We start from the raw sequence: 22,523 nt of genomic DNA, 5'->3' as shown, positions 1-22,523 counted from the left end.
ACACACATATACACTATGCACACACCAACTAATAGAATATTAATTCACCTACTGCTTCATCTTGCAGACATTATAAAAACAAATTAAATCATCGCATAAGCAAAGAGAGAGAGAGAAGTAATGCAGTAAGCAGTTTTAAACTACTATACAGTGGCAGCAAATACAGTTCATGGAGTAGAAGAGACCAGACTTGAGGTGAAACTAAAATGGGTGAAACTAAAATGGCTTAATTGAGTGATTTATCTTCATCTCTGCAATACAGTAATCTTGGAGGAGATGATAAACACGGGGCACACTGATTTGGTCTTCAATACAAATTTTCATAGTCCATTCAGGAAAAAAAATGCTTTTTTTAATACAACTGCTGTCTAGCAAAAGAGGATACAGATATCTAAGTATATAACTCGGAGATCTTTGCAAACAGCATGAATAAAAACATTGATATTGGCCTCCATAAGGAGTCTTCTAAAGTAGCATCTCGTTATGTCTTAGACATGACAGCAGGCCTCAACTACTCCATCTGCTCTAAAATGACCATCTGGCATCTGGACCACTGCCCGAGCCTTGATAGTAGGTGGAGCAAGCAGTCTTCCTTACATAACCTGGCTAGTGGTATACGGACATACAACTTTTATGGACTAGATAATCGCATGTTCTCCGCCGTGGTAATGCCACACTGCAAAAGGCCATTGTTATTTCAGAGATCGTGTTAGTAAGCACACCATACATGATAGACATGATTACAACTCATTGACACAGCTTAAAATCAACCTGTTAACTGTCCAATAATAACAGTTTTTGTTAGGCAAAACCCCACTACTCACATTACTCCTCCTTTTCCTCTATGTACCTGCCAACTGCTCAAGACCAAATGCAAGACAGATCAACCAGAAGAATACTGGTTTGCTCTAATGGGAAGTACAGATGACAAGAGGCTTTTAATAGCAGCTAACAAAACCAACTACCCATACAAACTTGACATTTACTAGATATCACAGAGTAAATGCTGCAGCTAGCCTAAGGCAGCTGCCTACTTATTTCCACCCAAAGTCTCCAGGAGTCCAAAATCAGTTTAAAAGCATCAGTTACCTTGGCTTCCACTAGCCATTTGGTAAGTAACTCCACATGTTAAAACACCCTCTCTCCATAAAAACTGTAAATTTTATATCTGTTAAACAGATAAACGGAATGGTTAGTAGACTGTTTTTAACCATCATAAGGGCAAGGGGAAATACAATACATATGCACAATTTAGAGTGGCCAGTCAATAAGCACGTTGTTGGAAGATGGGAGAAAAACAAAGAATGTGGAGAAAACCTGTTCAGACATGAGAACATGTTAGTTCTATACAGATAGTGATAAGAGACAGAACTGAACACCAAACCATGGATTGAGAGGTAGAAAGCTTACCAACAAGCCACCATGCAGGCTATACTCTGTCTCGTACCTACATAAGCTATGCTCCCTTGATTTGTTGGGCTAAGCATCCTCTTCTCTGCTCTTTTTTCTCCTGTGCAATGTAATCTATCTTTTCCTCAATGCTTTACGTATCAATATCATTTTCTCCTCTTTATCCAGTGTAAAAACCATTACATCCTCCATCCCCTCACCATCTTAGTTACCTTTCTTTGCACCTTCTTCAGTCATGGACAATCTTGAGTCAATCTAGATGGAGTAGGTGGATTTGTTGAGATATACTAGGAAATCACTGCCAAGCACAGCTCTTCTATTATCTCCCCTTAAGGGCATACTAAGCATCTAGTCAACTTGACACATCGCCCATTATGCCAAACACCTTTAGTATGGGTGACGTTAACTGCCCCTCGATCAAGTGCTAACCTATACAATCACAGTTATGTAAGTAAGCTTATCATAACGTAGCCTGAACTATATGGGCCACATCCTGCCACGGATAGAACAGCCAGCCAGCTTCCAAAGCTTCGGGGCACCCTCCTCTAACCCAAACTGTCAGGCAACTCAAGATGAGCGAACTAAAAGGCAAGTTTAAGCACCAAGACCTTCAGAGTTTTCTTGTCAAGAGTCCTAAACTGATGATGCTAGAAGAACAAAAAACAATGAACCACACCCTGGCATAAACAACACAACAAAAAAAACATAAAGGGGTGGAGGGAGTGGTTACTGCAGCAGTGATCATTTGAACATCTACTGTTATGGTAAGTTTACTTACACATTTGAACATCTACTGTTATGGTAAGCTTACTTGCACATTTGTACTGTGTTCATCATACTGATCACTGCTGCAGTAGCCTTATCTAGAAGGCTGGACTACCCAAGCTTACTACATTTGAGAGGTGGAAGGATAAGAATCCAGGAGCACCTGGAGAATGGTCTTAGCAAAGCCTGATTTAGACCTAGAGAAGGAATTAAGATTATGGCGTTTTGTAAATGTATGTATGGAAGACCAAGCTGCAGCTCCTAGAGTACTTCTACAATTAAATAATTTCCAAAAAAGCCATGGATGAAATTAAGGCCCTAGTATAATGAACCATGACCCTGCCTGGAAAATGTTTGTGTTTGGTATTTAAAAAAAAAAAAAAAAAAAAAAGTAACAGCCTTACACAACCATTTGGAAAAAGTCTGTATTGACATGTTGTTCCTTCTTAGCTTCACAAGAAAATAACAGTAGATCCAAAGATCTGAAAGATACTCTTCTTTCAGAGGTCAGAGCAATCAGTAAACTGTTTTCTATGTTAAGACCTTCAAGTCAGCAAGATTAGATTGGTTCAAATGGATCAAGTGTTAGCTTCTCTAGCTCAAACTTAAGATCCCAAGAATGAGCCACTGGTTCTCTCGGAGGCATCTTAAGTAAAAGCCTCTCAAAAACAGACAGCCTTGAGAGAGGAGGCTCCATGGGTAGACATGCTGAAATAGCCAATAAATGGAACCTTGATGGAGAAGTAAGAAAGGCCATAGGAATGCAAGTCACACAAATATTACAAAATCAGAGAACAAAGTGCCTCAAACGGATGCTGGTTATGCTGTTGTTGGTGCCAACCAGAAAACTGTTTCCATTTGCCAATATATTTCTAGTAGCAGGCTTTCTTGGTTCCAGCAGTACCTGCTGCACACCCCTCAGTAAATACATGCTTAAAGAGAAATAAGACCCTATCATCCAGGCATCCGTTCCGTAAGAAAGCTTGTGATAATTGCTACTGGCCATTTCTGAAAGAAGGGAGAACTACAGTTGCCTAGGCCAGAAAGGGAATCACCACACAGATCTTGGGGGATTCCATTTGAATCTTCAGAAGTACCCTGGATATCAGTGGAACAGGTGGAAAAGCATATAGGAACCTTTCTGTTCAAGGAAAAGGGAAAGCATCCTTTTTCCAGGACTTTTTGCATTGCGTCCTGGAAAAGAATCTTGCCAGCTGATTATTTAGAGAGGAAACAAATGGATCTACAGGAACTCCCCACAGAAAGATCAAATCTTGGAAGACCCCTGATGTAGTTTGCATATTTTAGGGTCTGCCTGTCTTTTTAAGCTTGTCTGCCACACACTATTGATCTGACAGGATGAAGGATGCCTGTAGAGTAAGATTGTACTCTAAAGATACATAACATGGTTAATCTGTAAAGGGGATGTGACCTGGTTCTCCTCTGCTTGAAGATGTACAACAGGACTGTGGTATTGCCTGAAACAACTTGAAGAGGTCGTGGGGACCAAAGACAAGTCAGACAGTTGAGTACCTTGATTATGACAAGCATTTTTTTTTCATATTTTTGCACTTGCAGCTGTGCAAGGTGTCCCACACACCATGCACTACTGTCCCTCCTGAAATTGCTCCCCAAGCCAAGTCTAAGACGTCTGTGATGACCAACTACTTTGGAACAGATGGGGATAAGGGGAGACCTGAATTTAGGGATGTTTGCTATTGCCACTAACAAATTTTTCTTTTAACAAACTCCAGCACTGTGATCTCATCAGCACTAGTCATTCTTCATGGAAATAGCTCCAGTACTTAGTGATTGACAGACCTCGATGCGCTGCCAGAGATGGCCTGCATCTGTCACCCCTGGGTTTCTGGGCACTGGCTGAGGCTCGTTACCCCTATAGTGCCTTTTTTAGGTGGTGTTCCAAAGACCAAATTATCACCATAACAGATATAAATAAATGCAATCTGAGGGCCATACTGCTCAATGCTAGAAGTCTAAATCTCAAGATGCACTCGCTCGAAGCATTCCTCAAAATGGAGAACACTGACATTTATGCTGTAATGGTGACCTGGTTTAAAGCGGCAGAAAGCTCCCCCTGCGCTACCAGGCTACAACTCATTCCACACCTTTCGGCCCCGAAACATGGACTGAAACGCCAAAGGCAGTGGTGTCACCATATTCATAAAGGATATCCACACCTCCAGACTAGTAACAGCATAATGCATCTGAGATACTTCAGGTACAACTAACATTGGTTAAGACGGCGATCCAGGTCATAGCCTGCTATAGGTCCCCAACTATGTCCCTAGACCCTCAGTTCACATTCCTAAGCACCCTGGAATCTATCAAAGTCCAACCCAATGCTCTCTTACTAGGAGACTTCAACTACCCCTCCATCATCTGGGAAAATTACTCAAGCACCAATACACTGGCCCAAAGCTTCCTGGAATTCATCAATTCTAATGCCCTGGACTAGCTCATTCTGACTCCCACTAGAGGAAGCAACATCCTTGACCTGGTTATTACTAACATGGGCGACTGATGCTCTACACCAATAGTCAATCCCTCTCTGGTCAGATCCGAACATAAACTAAACTAATCACCATGGAAATCCACATCTCACCCACACTCCCCGCAAAGGTAACCACCTTGAAAAACTTCTCCAAAGCTGACTTTGGACTCCTAAAAACAGAGGTGGCTAACTTCACGGCACCCATGCCAATGGAAAATAGCTGCATAACTGCCGAATCATACACCAATGTATTGTATGAACATGTACACAAATGTATGGAACTAGCCATACCCAACAGAACCAAGATGCTCTTCTCCAAAAAAGGAAGCCAATCTGGTGGTCCCCTACCATTAATAAACTCTACAACAGAAGGAAGAAACTGTTGCAGAAAACGGTTAAGTCCCAAGACTGGAAAAATTCTCTTATTAGCCTCAACAAAAAGTTGAGATCCCTCATCAAATCCTCTAAAGCCAGCTATGAAGGTAGAATTGTGGCAGACAGTAAAAACAATCACAAAGTCTTCTATAGCTATATCAAGAACCTCCACGGCAATACCCAGATTTGCTCTGAGATACTGCACAATGGTACCTCCTATACTCAGCCAACAGATATTGCCAGCATACTGGCCAACACATTCAGTGCCAACTTTACCCCTCCCCTCCGCCAAAGGATGAATCACAATACCAGAAGAATGCCTGGTACCCAGCATTACTGCAGCACAGGTTAAAGCTGCATTGTCCAAGGCCAAGAATACAGCTTCCATGGGACCCGATAATATCCCTGGCTGTGTTCTACATGAACTACAAAGTGAACTGGCACCACATCTGTGTGCCCTGTACAGTCACAGCCTCACCTCAGGCTTTGTCCCTACCGAACGGCACACTGCTACAGTTCTCCCTCTCCACAAAGGGGGAGCGGCTACAGACCCTGGGAATTATCGCCCCATTAGCCTGACGAGTCTGATATGTAAAGCTATGCAGCACATCATCATGGACCTGAAAAACAAAGATGTAGGAAATCTCCAAACTCTACACCCCATGCAATTTGGCTTTGTGAAAGGGAGATCATGCCAGCTTAACCTGGTTGACTTCTTTGAGTCAGTCACCAGGAATACAGATGAAGGTAAGGCAGTGCATACAGCCTACCTCGATCTGGCCAAGGCCTTTGATACCATTCCTCACTTGGGAATTACTGATAAACTCACCAAACTAGGCATCACCCCTTATGTCACTAGGTGGGTTGCAAATTGGCTCACAGATACAACACACAGTGTGAAAGTAGTGTCCTCCAAGTCAGACTGCCAAACAGTTATGAGTGGAGTCCCACGGGGATCGGTCCTGGGTCCTCTCCTGTTCAGCATCTACTTCTCAAATGTCTAGACCAACACAAAGGGACTCTGGCTGACCAAGTTCACAGACGACTGCAAGCCGGGAACCATCATCAACTCCCCAAGTGATGCAGGCATCCTTCAGAAAGGCCTCACTGAGACCAATGACTGGTGTCGAAACCATGACCTTAAGCTAACGCCAAAAAATGCATCATCATCCCCTTTGGTAAAAACTCAGTTCCCACTAATTATCACATTGACGGGAGCCCACTAAACACTGAAGGCGTTATATGAGATCTGGGGATGCAGGTTTACAGCAACCTCTCCTTTGACCACCACACTGCCACTGTAGTTAGAAAGAACATCTATATGGCACATGTCATTACCAAGGTTTTTGCATCCAGGAAGAAAGAGGTCATCATCTCTCTCTACTCTTCTCTCATTAGACTAGTCATCAAGTATAATGCCACATTTGGCATGTACCTCACTAGAAACCTGCAACAGCTGGAGAGGCCACACGAAGAGGATCATAGGCATTAAACACATGTCCTACATGGACAGACTCAAAAGACTCCAGCTATTCTCGGTCTCCTACCGCCTACTTAGAGGTGATCTCTGCTTGACTTACAAAACCATGTCTGACCCAGCTCTGTTAGAAATGCTACATATCTAAAGAAATCCCAATCCCTCCACACTACATGCTCTAGAGACCTCAGTCTCATTACCACAATCAACAGAACATGCTGGAGGGACACAGGTTCCTCACCCAGAGACTACCCATGCTCTGGAATAGACTTCCCATACATGTCAAGCAGAGCACCTTGCTGAACCTCTTCAAGAGAAATCTTGATGAGTGGATGGGTAATGGAAAGTTTACCCCGGGGATCACTCCAATGGCTCTACTGGATACAGGCACTGGGAACGAACGTCAGGCGGCATAATGCCAGGGCGCTTCTATGACCCAGGCTTGTAAAAGCTCCAAGGCCATTACCTAGTAAACACCTATGAACCTATGATAAGAGATGTCGATGCTGGGACCAGAGAGACTTCAGATACCACTGTACCTTTCTCATGTGGAGTCTTGCCAGGGTTATCATGAGAATTACAGGATGCCATGAGACCCAAAATCCAGAGGTATTCCCTTGCAGTGGAAAACCTTAGAAATAGATTTAGATATAAATCTATTTTTCCCTGAGGAAGAAAATCTCTCTGAACTCAGGTGTCCAGCTTGCACCTCAGGAACACAATCCTGTATGAATGAATCAAAAAGGACTTGGAATCCCAGCTTGTATAAGAGATCTCTCACCTAAGGAACAGATTACCGGCACTGAGAAAAACTCTGCAAAGATAAGCAAAGAAAATGCCTTAAATCTGGATGAAAAGGAATGCGACAATAAGGATCTTTTAAAATCTCTCTTCACCCTAGAGAATGCAGACATCTGTGTGGTCATGGAGACATGGTTTAAAACTGGACAGCACACCAACAGTGCAAGATGATAACTCCTTCTACACATTTAGACCAGCTACAACAAAGACAGGGATTAAAGATGGAGGTGTCTCGATTTACATCAAAAATAAATATACCTCAAGGCTGCTCAACCAGGACAATGCACTGGGTCCTCCTCTATGGCCCAGGAAACCCATACCATGTATTTAAACTTATTGGAAACATGCACCATCCAACCCAATACCATATTCATGGGTGACTTTGACTACCCCACTATTAACTGAGAATTCTATAAGGCACCATATATACAGACACAGAGATTTCTGGATTTTGTAAACACAAACTCCCTAGACCAGATTGTCAATACACCAACCAGGGGTACAACCATACTAGATCTGGTCCTCACTAATATGGGCAAGTGCTGCACACCCCCTACTGGAATGTCATCCCTGGTAAGGTCAGACCACAAAATGGTCTCCTTTGAAGTAAATAATGGGACCCCCATCTACCTGGAATATTAAGGAGCTACTCTAAGGTTAACTTCATGCTATTAAGTGATAACCTGGCAAAATGTCAAGCCACATAAACCCAAAGAACACTGCTGCCTATGCAGAATTGTTCACAGAAACCCTGTACAAGCATGTTAATAGCTGCACAGATGCAGCTGTAGCCACCAGGAAGAAGTACAGAACTAACTCAAAAAACAAGCCACCCTGGTGGACTCACAAAATCAATAGGCTATAAACTGTATCAGCTGTAGCCTCCAAACAAGTTTTGTGCCTCATGAATGGAGAAAGGCAACAGTCATCCCTCTGCACAAATGTGTGCCATCTACAGACCCTGGAAACTACAGATGCAGAAGTCTCACTAGTCTTATATGTAAAGCCATGGGAAGAACTATCAGGGAGATGATCAATAGATATAGTAAGCCACCAGACACTGGACCCCACCCAGTCTGGTTTCGTCAAGGGCAGATCATGTCTACTCAACCTGGTGGACATCTTTGAGAAGGTCACAAGGGCAAAATGGTTCATACTGCCTACCTTGACCTGACCAAGCCATTTGACAATACCCCACTTGGACATTGTTGACAAACTCAAGAGGTTAGGTACAAAACTGTACATCACCCGGTGGATAGCCACCTGGCTCATAGACAGGACCCAGGAAGTTAGAATTTGGGAGTCCACCTCTACAAAGAGGCCAGGCACAAGTGGAGTCCCTCAGGGATCAGTCCTTGGGCTGTTCCTTTTTGGCATTTACTTCTCAGAAGTCAAGGCCAATGTCAGTGGCTCTGGCTGACTAAATTTGAAGATGATTGCAAATTAGGAGCGGTCATTGAACCTTACACTCTGACACAAATGTTCTCCAGGGGGGGCTGACACAGACAAACAACTGGTGTCAGAGCTATGGACTACAACTAAATGCCAAGAAATGCATAATAGTATCCTTTGGGAATTCATCCATCCCTGGTAACTATCATATTGACAACACACCCCTTAGAGATGACCCAGTAGTCAGGGACTTAGGGATACACATATATAGCAATCTAGCCTTTGACCATCATGTGTCTAAAGTGGTGAGGAAATCATTCTATGTTGCACAATTTATAAACAAAACTATGCAATCTAAGTCCAAGGAAGTCATTGTTCCTCTGTATTTGGCATTCATCAGACCTATCATTGAGTACAATTCCCCCTTTGGTATGCACCTAACCAGGCATATCCAACAACTAGAACGTCCACAGAGGTTTCTCACTAAAAGAATACAGGGCACAAGTAAAATATCCTATGCAGACCGCCTCAAGGCCCTATCCCTGTATTCTGTCTCCTACAAGCTTTTGAGGGGAGATCAATGTCTGGCATACAGGGCATTGTCAGACCCCACTCTGATGGACAGCACCAGATTTACCCATTCTAAAGACTTAAACCTTGCATGTGATATAAATAGGACCTGCTGGAGAGAGAGAGAAGTATATATCCCCGAGACTACCCAGTCTACGGAACAGACTCCTCAACCATGTGAGGTAGAGTTCTTCCCTAACCCAAATCAAGTGCAACTTGGACAATTGGATGGGAAACCAGAAATTCATCCCTGGTTTGGCACTTGTCTCTAATGGACACCGGTAACATATAAATGGATCACTTCCCAGGCCCATGCTAACACTTATCAAGGGTATCAGAACTTGTCAGACATTTGGATTGCATGGCTTGGCTTAAAATGCCCTTGTGGTTGTTAGGTTCATAGATGTTTACTAGGCTATGTATAACAAAAGGAAGAAAATCATGGCAAAAATTAAGAGGTGCAGCACCCATCAGGATAAAAGCACTCTCATCAAACTAAACAAACAACTCAGGGACAAATAAAGTCTACCAAAGCCAAATTCAGGGTGAATCTGACCTCCCAGGCCAAGGACAACCACAAGGTATTCTTTAGCTATGTCCTCAACCTCAAAGGCAATACACAATTAGGTGCAGAGCTCATTGTAAATGGAGCCACATATACTGAGCCAGAAGATATAGCAAACCTAATGGCCAATAAATTCAGCTCCAACTTTACCCCTCTCACCCCCTCAACGTTCCCTCAGAGAACACCATCAAATATAACTCCACCTGCTGTCACTGGGGAACAAGTCTTTAATGCTCTCTCTAAGTCCAAGAGCACTGCATCACTAGGTCCAGACAATATCCCAGGATACCTTCTAAATCAGCATGAAACATGACCCATCAGGCCCTCTAGAATTGCTACTTAACTGCAGCCTCCAAACAGGTTTCATGCGTCATGAATGGAGAACAGCAACAGCCATCCCTCTGCACAAAGGTGGGCCATCTACAGACCCACAATTCTCACTAGTCTTATATGTAAAGCCATGGAAAGAATTATTATGGAAATGATCGACACTGATATAATAAATCTCCAGTCACTGGACCCAACCCAACTTGGTTTCGTCAAGGGCAGGTCATACCTACTCAACCTGCAGGACTTCTTTGAGAAGGTCACCAAAGCAATGGATGAGAGCAGAATGGTTCACACTGCCTACCTTGATCTGGCCAAGGCATTTGACACATACTTGGGCATTATTGAAAAACTCAAGAGGTTCGGTACAAACTCATATGTCACCTTGTGGATAGCCAACTGGCTCACATACAGGACCCGGGAAGTTATAACTGGGGAGTCCACCTCTACAAAGTGGCTGGTCAGACATGGAGTCCCTCAGGGATCAGTCTTTGGACAACTCCTTTTTGGCATTTGCTTCTCTGAAGTCATTTCCAATATCTTTGGTCTCTGGCTGATTAAATTTGCAAATGATTGCAAATTAGAAGGTGTCACTGAATCCCACACCGACACACAAATGTTCTCCAGGAAGGGTTGACACAGACAAACAACTGGTGTCAGAGCCATGGACTAAAACTAAATGCCAAGAAATGCATAATAGTATCCTTCAGGAAGTCATCCACCCCTAGTAACTATCCATATTGACAACACACCCCTTAGAACTCACCCAGTAGTCAGGGATTTAGGGACACACACAGACAGTAATCTAGCCTTTGACCATCATGTGTCTACAGTAGTGTGGAAATCATTCTAAGTTATGCAACTTATAAACAAAGTCCAAGGAAGTCATTGTTCCACTGTATTCAGCATTCATCAGACCTACCATTGAATACAATGCTCTCTTTGGTATGTACCTAACCAGGCACATCCAACAACTGGAAAATCCACAGAGGTTCCTCACTAAAAGAATACAAGGCACAAGTAAAATGCCCTATGCAGACCACCTCAAGGCCCTACCCCTGCATTCGGTCTCCTACAGGCTTTTGAGGGGAGATTTACGCCTGTCATAAAGGGCATTGTCAGACCCCACTCTGATGGAGCTCCTGCATATCTACAGAACAAACACCATCAGAATTACCCATTCTAAAGACGTAAACCTTTCCCGTGATATAAACAGGACCTGCTGGAGAAACAAGTATGTATCCAGGAGTCTACCCAGTCTCTAGAACAGGCTCCCCATCCATGTGAAGCAGTGTTCTTCCCTAATCCAATTCAAGTGCAAGCTGGACAATTGGATGGGAAACAGGAAATTCATCCCTGGTTTGGCACCCATGTCTCTAAGGGATACAGGCAACCTGTAAATGGTTCATCTCCTAGGCCCCTGTTTGTAAATTTTTAGTCTCTCAAGCCTCTGCTTACACTTATCTACGATATCAGAACTTGTGAGAAATTTGGGATGCATGGCTAGGCTTAAAAAGGTCCTTGTGGTCGTTAGCCTAATAAACACCTATGAACCAGGAAACTTGAATGAGGACGAAGAGGCAACAGATTGTGAAGTGACATCACTTTGAAGGTAAGCACAATCTTGAGAAGCAAGATCCAGACTTAGTCTCCAAACATTTTTCTTTGGCACTAACAGTATCATTTAACAAAAAATCTTTTCCATCTTGGGAAGGAGAAACTTTTATATCAGTCCCTGAGAAAGTATATACCTACCTACAAGGTGGATATAAATTCTGGACTGGTGGCTGAGGAATAACCTCCTGGCAAGGAGGAGTACCTTCTCACTGCCTTCATGAATAATCTTCAGAACCCATTTGTTCAAAACAATCTGTTACCAAAGAGAAAAAAAGACTTTCAGGAAGGAAAAAGGGACTGCCAGGGTCGGAGGTGGAAAACAAAGTCCCTTCAATAGTCATACTGACTAGCTGGACTCTCCTTGGTTTTTGGGGGGTTTCTGAATTCTATTTGGAGCCCTGTTGTCATTATGCCTAAATTGAATGAGGGTTACAGAATCCATTAGAAAATTAGAAAAAGAAGGGCAGAAAAATTACCTGATTTAACTTATCTCATTAACAACATGTTTGATCACTTCTGCAGCAAAGGAACCAAAACATTTAATTTCTGTCTAAAAGAAACTAAAATCTCATTGTTCACATATTCTTGGGAGGTTCTGAAAATGCAGCCAAGCAAACCTCTTCAAAATAGTGCCATAGTTCATGGCCCTGGAAGAATTATCAACCAAGTCATGCACTCACTGTAAACAGAGCGCAACAATAAAATAGAAGAAACCAAATAATTTAAAGCAGATGTTTCCTCATAAGAAGAGAAGGCAGACCAAACATTCCCCATACATTCACAATTAGTCAGAATAAACATTAACCTGTGAGCCTGACAGTTCAAAATTCTGAAATTCAAAGTTGCAGATGAATAAATTATTTTCCTATGCCCATCTTATAAAATTTCTCTGAAAGGCTGAGAAACCTCGGTGTACTCCCGCTGAAAACATAAGGGAGTATCCTTTCTTTTACCACAAAGCAATAAATAAGGAGGATATAAAGCCTAAATAAAACCCTGTAAGACCCAATAAACTACTGTCTAAGGAAATTTGAGAAGTAACAAATACATATTTAGTTTTCGGTTTCTTTTTGACAGAAAAAATGGGGCCAACAGTGGCAAAAATCACAGCAGTCGCATCCTCAAAAAAGGGTGCTACATTCTGGCAAAACAGAGAAGTCTCCCCTGTCCCCCGCTCCCAGGGCCAACAAGAGTGGGTTTTCCTTGCCCACTGAGGGGGTCCCAACAGCCGTAGAGGATGTAGCGAAAACCCAGTCCACAGTGACTGTAGGTGCTACACCAGAGGGATTCAGGGTAAAATGAGTGGTCTGAGGTATAACAAATGGCCACAACAGAGTCACCCACCTGTAGCTAATGCAAACTGCCAGCCTGCTGTGGTGGCAAAGGTTGGTTGCTTAACTTTTTCTTTTTGGGGCTGAAAGACGAACAGACCTCGAGACAAACTACTTGTTCTATGGTCAAGCCAAAATTGGTGCCTATTTCCCATGGAAAACAAGAAGCAAAAGCCAGTAAAAATGTAAAGTCTTTTAAAGTTCACTTTTTTCACACAGAAAGAGTAAAAAAACACTTTAAAACAATTGCCAGCCCATAAAAGTAAATCCACACAATTTAAAAAAAAAAAATTAAATGACAAGGAAAACAAGTACAACACATTCTTGTGAATGTCAATTAAAATACCAAGTCCTAGCTTTAAAAAAAACTTTCCTGAAGAGGAAAGTAAAATCCACGATAATTGAATGGAAGATTTGTCTGTCCCAAACAGAACTTGTATACCCAAGCAAAGGAATAGCTCAAGCCATCTGTCGGTTCTCAAAAAGCATGAAAGGAGTGTACTCTTTAGTGGTCTTCAGTGGCAAGAAAGCCCTGGAGGGCTTGGGGCCAAAACTTGTCTTCTAGTCAGCTCAGCTCAAGCTGCCTGACGGTTTGGGTACATGGAACATGCCCTGAAGCTTTGGAAACTAACCAGCTGTTATATCCCTGGCATGATATAACCCATACAGCTAAGGTTACTGTAGCAGTTATCAGTACAATGAACATATAAACATACCCAGAGTTTCCTTGATTTTGTAAATACCAATTACTTAGTGCAAACTGCCCCCAGCCTCAACAGGAGTGCAAGCCCCCTTGATTTTATCCTTACCAAGTGTTCCTGCACCTCCTCAGGTCTCTATCACCTTGACTAAATCAAAATGCCTAGCTATAACTTTTACCCTTAATACTAGTCTCCCATCCATAAAAACCTTACTATACATAAGAAATAAAAGAAAGACAAGACTATCAGGAAGACAAACACACTACTCTTCATGGCAGTGAAGAAAAGGAGAGAAAGACAGGCAGAGAGGTAGACAGACAGAGACAAACACACATTGTGCCTGAGCGAGTTGTGAGGTGCATTAAAGAACAGGAAGAACTGCTCAACAGTCTGGAAATGTTTGAAATGCCAAACAATCCTAATGTCAGCACTCTTAACCCTAGTAATTATGGAGGATGAACCCACCTCTTTTACTTCATATGGTACTCCAGGCTTGCCTGTTATGTTTATCAGCATTCATACTAATAACTGTACACTGAGATGCATTGTATAGTCATACTACTAAATGTATATTAATATGCAGTACTCTGGGCACCATAACTTTTAAATGTACATTACCCCGCATTGGCCAGTGCCTGCTCAATGTATGTAACCAACAGGCGTACTGCTAAATGTGTATCATCAAACAATACTCTGTCCTTGCAAAATAATGAGCATTTATGGGTCGTACTAATAAATGTACACCAACATGTAACTAATACTCTGTACCAGCTAATCATGTGTGTGAAATAAGCCATACTATTAAATGCACACAAGCATGCAGAACTCTATGAATGCCCCCCTCTGTATGCATGCACAGAGAATACTATTAAATGCATTTAACATGCTGCACTCCATGCCTTTCCATTATGGTAAGTGCAGACATGCAACCAAATGTGCACTAATATGACTACTCTGCACTTGCTCTCTATGCTCCTGTAGGGACATATTATTCAGTGTGCATTAGCATGGAGCAATTTGTACATGATTTTACAGGCATTCTACTATCTGTACATTATCGTGCTGCACACTGGGTCTAGGAGGCAGCGTGATACATATACTGCCATTAAATGTACATTAGCATGAATTATTCTGTGCCTAAACTGATAGTCTCTTTGGAGCTTTTCTCCCAGTACCTCCTCTGAAAAGGGATCTTGTTCAGTTGTACTATTATGGTAAATAAATGGAATAAATAAATAGCTTTTGCTCACTTGGACTATGTTAGTAAAGTGGAATAGATGAAGTAAATTAAATGTATGACCATACTACTAAATAGATTGTACTTTGTGTCTTTTTATTTATGCATAGGCACACTACTATATGTACACTAAGACAGGGTGCTCTATGCCTGCCCATTATATGCATGCACAGGCACACTACTACATGTACATTAACAGTGGCATTCTAAGCCTGCTTATTATGTGCAAATACAGCCATACTACTACAAACATGCAGTAGCATGTGATACTCTATACCTATATATACACTAACACAGTTAACAGTCACAATACAAACTGAATATTAGGATATTATACTCCGAGCAGATTATGTGACTGTACAAACATATAATTAAAATGCACATTAACATACGTCCAGCCATACTCCTACATGTACATTAACATTTGGTGCTCTGGAACGGCACATTAAGTGTATATATGGGACATACTACCAAAATGTATATTAACATGCATTATACTGTGCTCATTTGTTACATCTGCCTGCTCATTACACATATGTATGGCCATAATACTAAATGTACATTATCATGCAATACTCTATGACTGTTTGCTACATGTATGAACTGTCATACAACTAAATGTAAACAAGTGTGTAGTACTTTGGGCTAGTCCATTATGTGCACATATGGTTATAATATTAAATTGATATTAGCATGCTGTGTAAAATGCCTGCTCATTATGTGTAAGTACAAACATACTACTAACTGAGCATTAAGATGTTGCACTCTGTACCTACTCACTGTGAACATGTACTGGCACATTATTAAATGTATCATATCATACAGTACTCTCTTCTTGCTTCTTATGGGTACATATGGTCCATGTTACTAGACATACCTTAATAGGAAGCATTCTGTGCCTGCTCATTATGCATATTTATGAGCTATGCCACTAAATGTACATTAACATGTGGTTTGCTGTACCTACTTGTTGCATGTATTTGTTGCATATATTTACTGGTCAGACTACTTAATATATAGAACATGTTATTCCTACACCTACTTGTTATGAGGACATGCCATCTGGGAAAAACCTAGTTCCCATGAATTACCACATCGATGGTAATCCACTGAACACAGAAGAAGTTATAAGAGATCTGGAAACACAGCAACCTCTGTTTTGACCACCACATTGCCACTGTGGTCAGAAAGTCCTTCTATGTGGCACATCTCATTACTAAGGGTTTTGCATCCAGGAAGAAAGAGGTCATTGTCTCCCTCTACTCTTCCCTCATTAGGCCAGTCATCGAGTACAATGCCCCATTTGGCATGTACCTAACTAGACACCTGCAATAACTGGAGAAGCCACAAAAATACCTCACAAAGAGGATCCTAGGCCTTAAACACTTGTCCTAAATGGACAGACTCAAAGAACTCCAACTATTCTCTGTCTCATATCGCCTACGTAGAGGTGATCTCTGCTTGACTTACAAATCCGTGCCTGATCCAGCTCTGTTAGAAATGCTACATCTAAAGACATCCCAATCCCTCCGCACCACATGCTCCAGAGACTTCAACTTCAATACCACAATCAACAGAACAAGCTGGAGAGACAGGATCATAACCCAGAGACTGCCCATGCTATGGAGTAGACTTCCCTTACATGTCAAACAGAGTACCTCACTGGCCCTCTTCAAGAGAAATCTTGATGAGTGGATGGGAAACAGAAAATTCAGACCGGGGATCACTCCAGTGGCTCTACTCGACAAAGGCCCTGGGAACTAAGGTCGGGTGGCACGATGCCAGGTTAATCCTATGGGCTAGACTTGTAAAGGCACAAGGGCCATTAGCCTAGAACACACATATGAACCTGTTCAATGGGTAGGTACACTGGACATACTAATAAATACACATCAGCATGCAGTACTGTGCACCTGATCATTGTGACTACCTACAGCCCACAAAACTGAATGTAACTTAACAGGTCATACTTAGTGCTACATCTTGTGTACATCTATAGGCGCAGTATTATATGTACATTAACATGGAGTACCATGTGCCTGCTCATTCTTTACATATAACAGGCACTCTATTAAATGTACAGGTACCAAACGAAGAAAGACCATAAAAAACGAAAGCCACTGCAACCTTGATGCCAAAAGTCCGGTAATTGAACTGAACGCAAGTTTATTAGATTAACAGCAAGCGTTTTCACCACAAGACACTTGCAACTTCATCAGAGAGAATAACAAGTAAAAAACAGAAACACCCCGCCTAAATAAGATTAGGCAGGAAATGACATAAAAAATGTCACACTTAATTTAGGTCTACAAATTGAAAATAAAATCAATGCTCAAATCAATTAAACAACACAGCGCAGACCCACTTCATAAAACAAGAATATATATGTGCATAAGTATTTTAACTAATATATGTATAACAACTTTCCTTTACATGAAATAAAATTACTTATACAAGGATAGTTTTAAAAACACCAACAACGAAAACTCACATAAAAATGCTCGTGAACGTCACAAATTCAGGGAGCTAGAACCCTACATTAAAAATGTTAATATAAATATCTAATGGCTAACTCTAAAATTCTAAACAAATAATATAACAAAAAATATATAAATGTCTGTGCTAAATTTACAAAAAATGTTAAATAAATAGACAAAAAATAATAAATTTTCCAATTAACAAACATCCCTAAAGCTCATATTTCAGGGGAATAAGTATGTTATCTCATATAACTCCTTAGTTTTAATACTGCAGAAATGTTACAATTTTCGTTAAGACCTGGGAACCTGAAGGCATCTAACTTAAGTTGCCATTCTAGTTCTCGGTTCTCAAGAATGAGAGAATAAGGACCACCTCTGATGCTAGTAGGAACATGGTCAATAACCATAAATTGACAACTGTGACCTGGGTAAGAATGAAGGTGTTTAGCCAAAGCATTTTGACATTTGTTGTTCCTAATTGCATAAACATGCTCATAAATTCATTCACGGACCTTTCGGTCAGTCTTACCAATATAAAAAGCAGGGCAACAGTTACATACAGCAATATAAATAACAGATTTCGTTTCACAATTAAATTTGTGAAAAATCTGGTATTTCCTGTTCCTAATAACAAAACTATTTCCTGTTCTAATCACCTTGCACCAATTACAAAAACCACATGAGAACATGCCTGTTTGTCTACTAAATGTGTTTTGATTCATATTCCTCTGTAATAATTCTTTTAAGTTATTACCCCTCTTATAAGTAACTCTAGGTCGAATACCTAATTTTTCAACTAGGAAAGTATTATTGGAAATGAAATGCCAGTTTTTGCAAATGATAGACCAAATGGACTGAGAGTTGGTGCAAAAGGTCGTAACAAAACCCAATGTATAAGAACATTCCCTTTCAGAGAGATTTTTATCTGAATCAAGTTCTAGATTAGAGTCAGATATGCGAGGGGATGAATCTAAAGGGGATGGGCTAGTTTGGTTACCATGACTCTGTTTCAACAGGGGTTTATAAAAACCATCAATTCTCTTAACTGATACTTCCTCTAGGAGTTCCTCCAATAAAGATGATGGATAACCACGATTAGTGAAGAATTCTTTAAGGAATTTACATTCGAGATTGAAGTCGACAATAGTACTGCACATCCTTCCTGCTCGCACAAGTTGTCCCTTGACGATGGACCGCTTCTGCTTGAAGGGGTGCGAACTAGAAAAGTGAAGGAACGAATTGCAGTATGTCGGCTTCCTAAAAATGGTAGACAAGTACTCCCCCTTAGTGACGTCCTTGTCTAATTTAACATCAAGGTAATCAATTTCTAAACAGGAAAATTTGAAAATAAATTTCAGGAACTCGGTAGTATTATTTAAAGAGCAAACAAATGATTCTGCCTCATTAATATCCCCCTTAAATAAGATAAAAATATCATCGAGGAACCTAGTATAAAACCGGACATGTTGCATCAAGTCTGGTTTGTTCCTCAAAAAATTCTTCTCCCAATAGCCTACAAAAAAGTTGGCAACGCTCGCCCCACAGGGCGAGCCCATGGCTATACCTTGCTTCTGCAGAAAGTAATCTTTATCAAAAATGAAGTAATTAGTTGTAAGGACTATATCAAGAAGTTCTGTAACCAACTCTATTTCCCTATTAGGAACCTCAAAATATTTCAATAACAAACCAATCCATTCCACAGCCTCCTGGTGTGGAATGGAGGTGTACAAATCCACCACATCAATGGTAAGGAAATTGTACATGGTGTCAAAAGGAATGTCATTAATATTACTTAAGAAAGACCAGGAGTCCTTACATAACCCCAGAATAAACCGAAGGTATTTTGCTAAAATGCTGTCTATAAGACGGGAACAAGGGTGTGTCATAGAGGACCTACCATCCACAAGTGCCCTCATTTGAGGGTTAGATAAATCCTTGTGGATCTTAGGGATACCAAACATCACCGGTATTTTAGGAAAGGTAATGTCAATAAAATGATAAGTGTCAATATCTATCTTAGCAGCTAGGAATAAATCCCTAAGGTATCCTCTAATTCTCTGGTAGGTCCCATTTACTTCGTTAATAGACGCTGCAGAATAGGCCGGGGAATTCAACACTACAGACATCTTCTCTTTATATTGATGGTCACTTTAAATCACTAGACCCCCACCTTTATCAGGTTTAATGAGCCTAATGGGTAACCGACAAAGGTTGTCCAATGCTTCCAGTTGTTTTTTTGTGGTGTTAAACCTACTTACGTCACTCCTACTTTGGTGGAAAGAGGTGGGAAGCTGATCTCTAAAATCGATCTCACAAACATTTTCAAAAAGTTGCAACACAGAATGCAAAGGTGGATTAAACACACTAGGGAGTTTTAGTGTGTAACCTGGCTGAAATGGTTCATTGCTGAACAATACCTGTAAATTTAACTTACGAACGAAACATTTAAGGTCAATAATGACCTTAGCTAAATCGCCTTGTTTATTAGGTACAAAAGAATTCCCAAAAGCTAGCAGTTCTACTAGGTCTGTATCAAGGTTGACATCTGAAAAATTATAAATCTTAAAGTTGCCCTTCCTATTGGTAATAATGATAGGCAAGTCAGCCTCAATAGGTACACCAGAAAGGTGGCAAACATCTATTTGTACTTATTCTTGTTCCGCCAATTGTGATTGTTGCGAGACCCTAAAAAATTGTTGTTTCTATTGTTGTTATTAGGAGGATGGCCAGATTGGTTATGGTCATTAACCATCCTATTTTCTTTACTGGCCTTAATTCTATTACTACGTCTATGTTCTTGTATAGGGTTCTCATCTAAATCTTCTCTACCATCATCAACATCACAGGCAGAGCAATCGCCTAAATGAGAGTTAGAACTACCAGGGGCATTACCAGTAGCACCACTCATACTGGCTTGTAATTCAAGCTTAGGATACGCAGTTTTGTTGAGATAGGCAACTCTATCTCTATCTCTAACAAGTTTCTTGGACTTATTTGCTTTTAATTTAATCAAAAAAGCATCTATACCAGTTAAAATACGATGGTAATCGTATTTGTACCTAAGGAAATCAATATCCAACTTAATCTCATTATCCAATACATTAATATCATTCGTAAGAACACAAATATGTTGAGTGTAATGCTTCACGATTAACTGCAACAATTGTGCACCTTGTTGCTGAAAAAGTACTTTCAAGTCACCAAAAAAAGCCACATCAACGAGCAAACCAGAAGGAGAGAAGTGGTTACGTAATCCCTTGGGGATTAGATTCTCAGACAGGCATTGCTCAACGTACGCAGACTCTAACTGCATTTTCTTTAATTTCAACAGCTTAGTATCCAAAAGTTTAAGTTTGTCGGTGATGCATTCAACGCGCCTTGTTTCCTGCCTTTGGGCACTACTAGAAGTACCCAGTGGATTTGTTTGAATAAAAGAAAAAGAATCAACATTCTTAATCCACTCAGATATAGATGGTAGTCCATTAGAATCAAGATTTACATTAGGGGCCAGTTCACTTGCACTAGTAGAAGGATGTCCACCAATACCATTATTCCGATTAACGATGTTAACGGAGTCCAAGCGAGGTAATAGGGGTACAGGAACACCTTCAAGGCAAGAATTAGTTCCTCGCAAATCGTTGTTTAAACCCTGCATGGAATTTTCTCCTGAAAGTCTATCAGGCAAGGAATTAGAAACCAAGGGTTGACCTGGTGGAATCTGTGTATCAGAACTATCCATAGAAGACCCACTACGGCCAGAAGAACGAAGTGGATAAACCATCCTATTTGCAACGCTGTGATCCAAGACGTCCATGCGTGCATGGAGCTGATAGAGTCTTTGAGACAAAGAAGTCAATAAGGCTGGTAAATCAGGAATATTATTACCAGCATTCAGAACGCCTGTTCCAAACAAATTTGGACTGTTTGGGCTAACAGGACTGCCAGTGGCCATGGAAAAAACAAACGGGTACCAAACGAAGAAAGACCATAAAAAACTAACGCCACTGCAACCTTGATGCCAAAAGTCCGGTAATTGAACTGAACGCAAGTTTATTAGATTAACAGCAAGCATTTTCACCACAAGACACTTGTAGCTTCATCAGAGAGAATAACAAGTAAAAAACAGAAACACCCCGCCTAAATAAGATTAGGCAGGAAATGACATAAAAAAGTCACACTTAATTTAGGTCTACAAATTGAAAATAAAATCAATGCTCAAATCAATTAAACAACACAGCGCAGACCCACTTCATAAAACAAGAATATATATGTGCATAAGTATTTTAACTAATATATGTATAACAACTTTCCTTTACATGAAATAAAATTACTTATACAAGGATAGTTTTAAAAACACCAACAACGAAAACTCACATAAAAATGCTCGTGAACGTCACAAATTCACTTGTCCTAAATGGACAGACTCTGTCTCATATCGTCTACGTAGAGGCGATCTCTGCTTGACTTACAAATCCATGCCTGATCCAGCTCTGTTAGAAATGCTACATCTAAAGACATCCCAATCCCTCCGCACCACATGCTCCAGAGACTTCAACTTCAATACCACAATCAACAGAACAAGCTGGAGAGACAGGTTCATAACCCAGAGACTGCCCATGCAATGGAGTAGACTTCCCTTACATGTCAAACAGAGTACCTCACTGGCCCTCTTCAAGAGAAATCTTGATGAGTGGATGGGAAACAGAAAATTCAGACCGGGGATCACTCCAGTGGCTCTACTCAACAGAGGCCCTGGGAACTAAGGTCAGGTGGCATGATGCCAGGTTAATGCTATGGGCTAGACTTGTAAAGGCACAAGGGCCATTAGCCTAGAACACACATATGAACCTGTTCAATGGGTAGGTACACTGGACATATTAAAAAATACACATCAGCATGCAGTACTGTGCGCACCTGATCATTGTGACTACCTACAGCCCACAAAACTGAATGTAACTTAACA

General features: G+C 41.0%; 1 protein-coding gene across 3 annotated transcripts in view; it reads right to left on the bottom strand.

Annotated features, from left to right (window-relative positions):
- FANCD2 (FA complementation group D2) overlaps positions 1 to 22,523 on the bottom strand; it is a 1,694,389-nt gene that overhangs the window by 1,609,138 nt on the left and 62,728 nt on the right. The window lies entirely within an intron of this gene.

Source organism: Protopterus annectens, chromosome 7.part0 (genome assembly GCF_019279795.1).
Source record: "Protopterus annectens isolate FY-2018-M chromosome 7.part0, PAN1.0, whole genome shotgun sequence".
Taxonomy (NCBI): domain Eukaryota; kingdom Metazoa; phylum Chordata; order Ceratodontiformes; family Protopteridae; genus Protopterus; species Protopterus annectens.
Note: the sequence above shows the minus strand (reverse complement) of the source record. Positions and strands in the feature narration are given on the sequence as shown.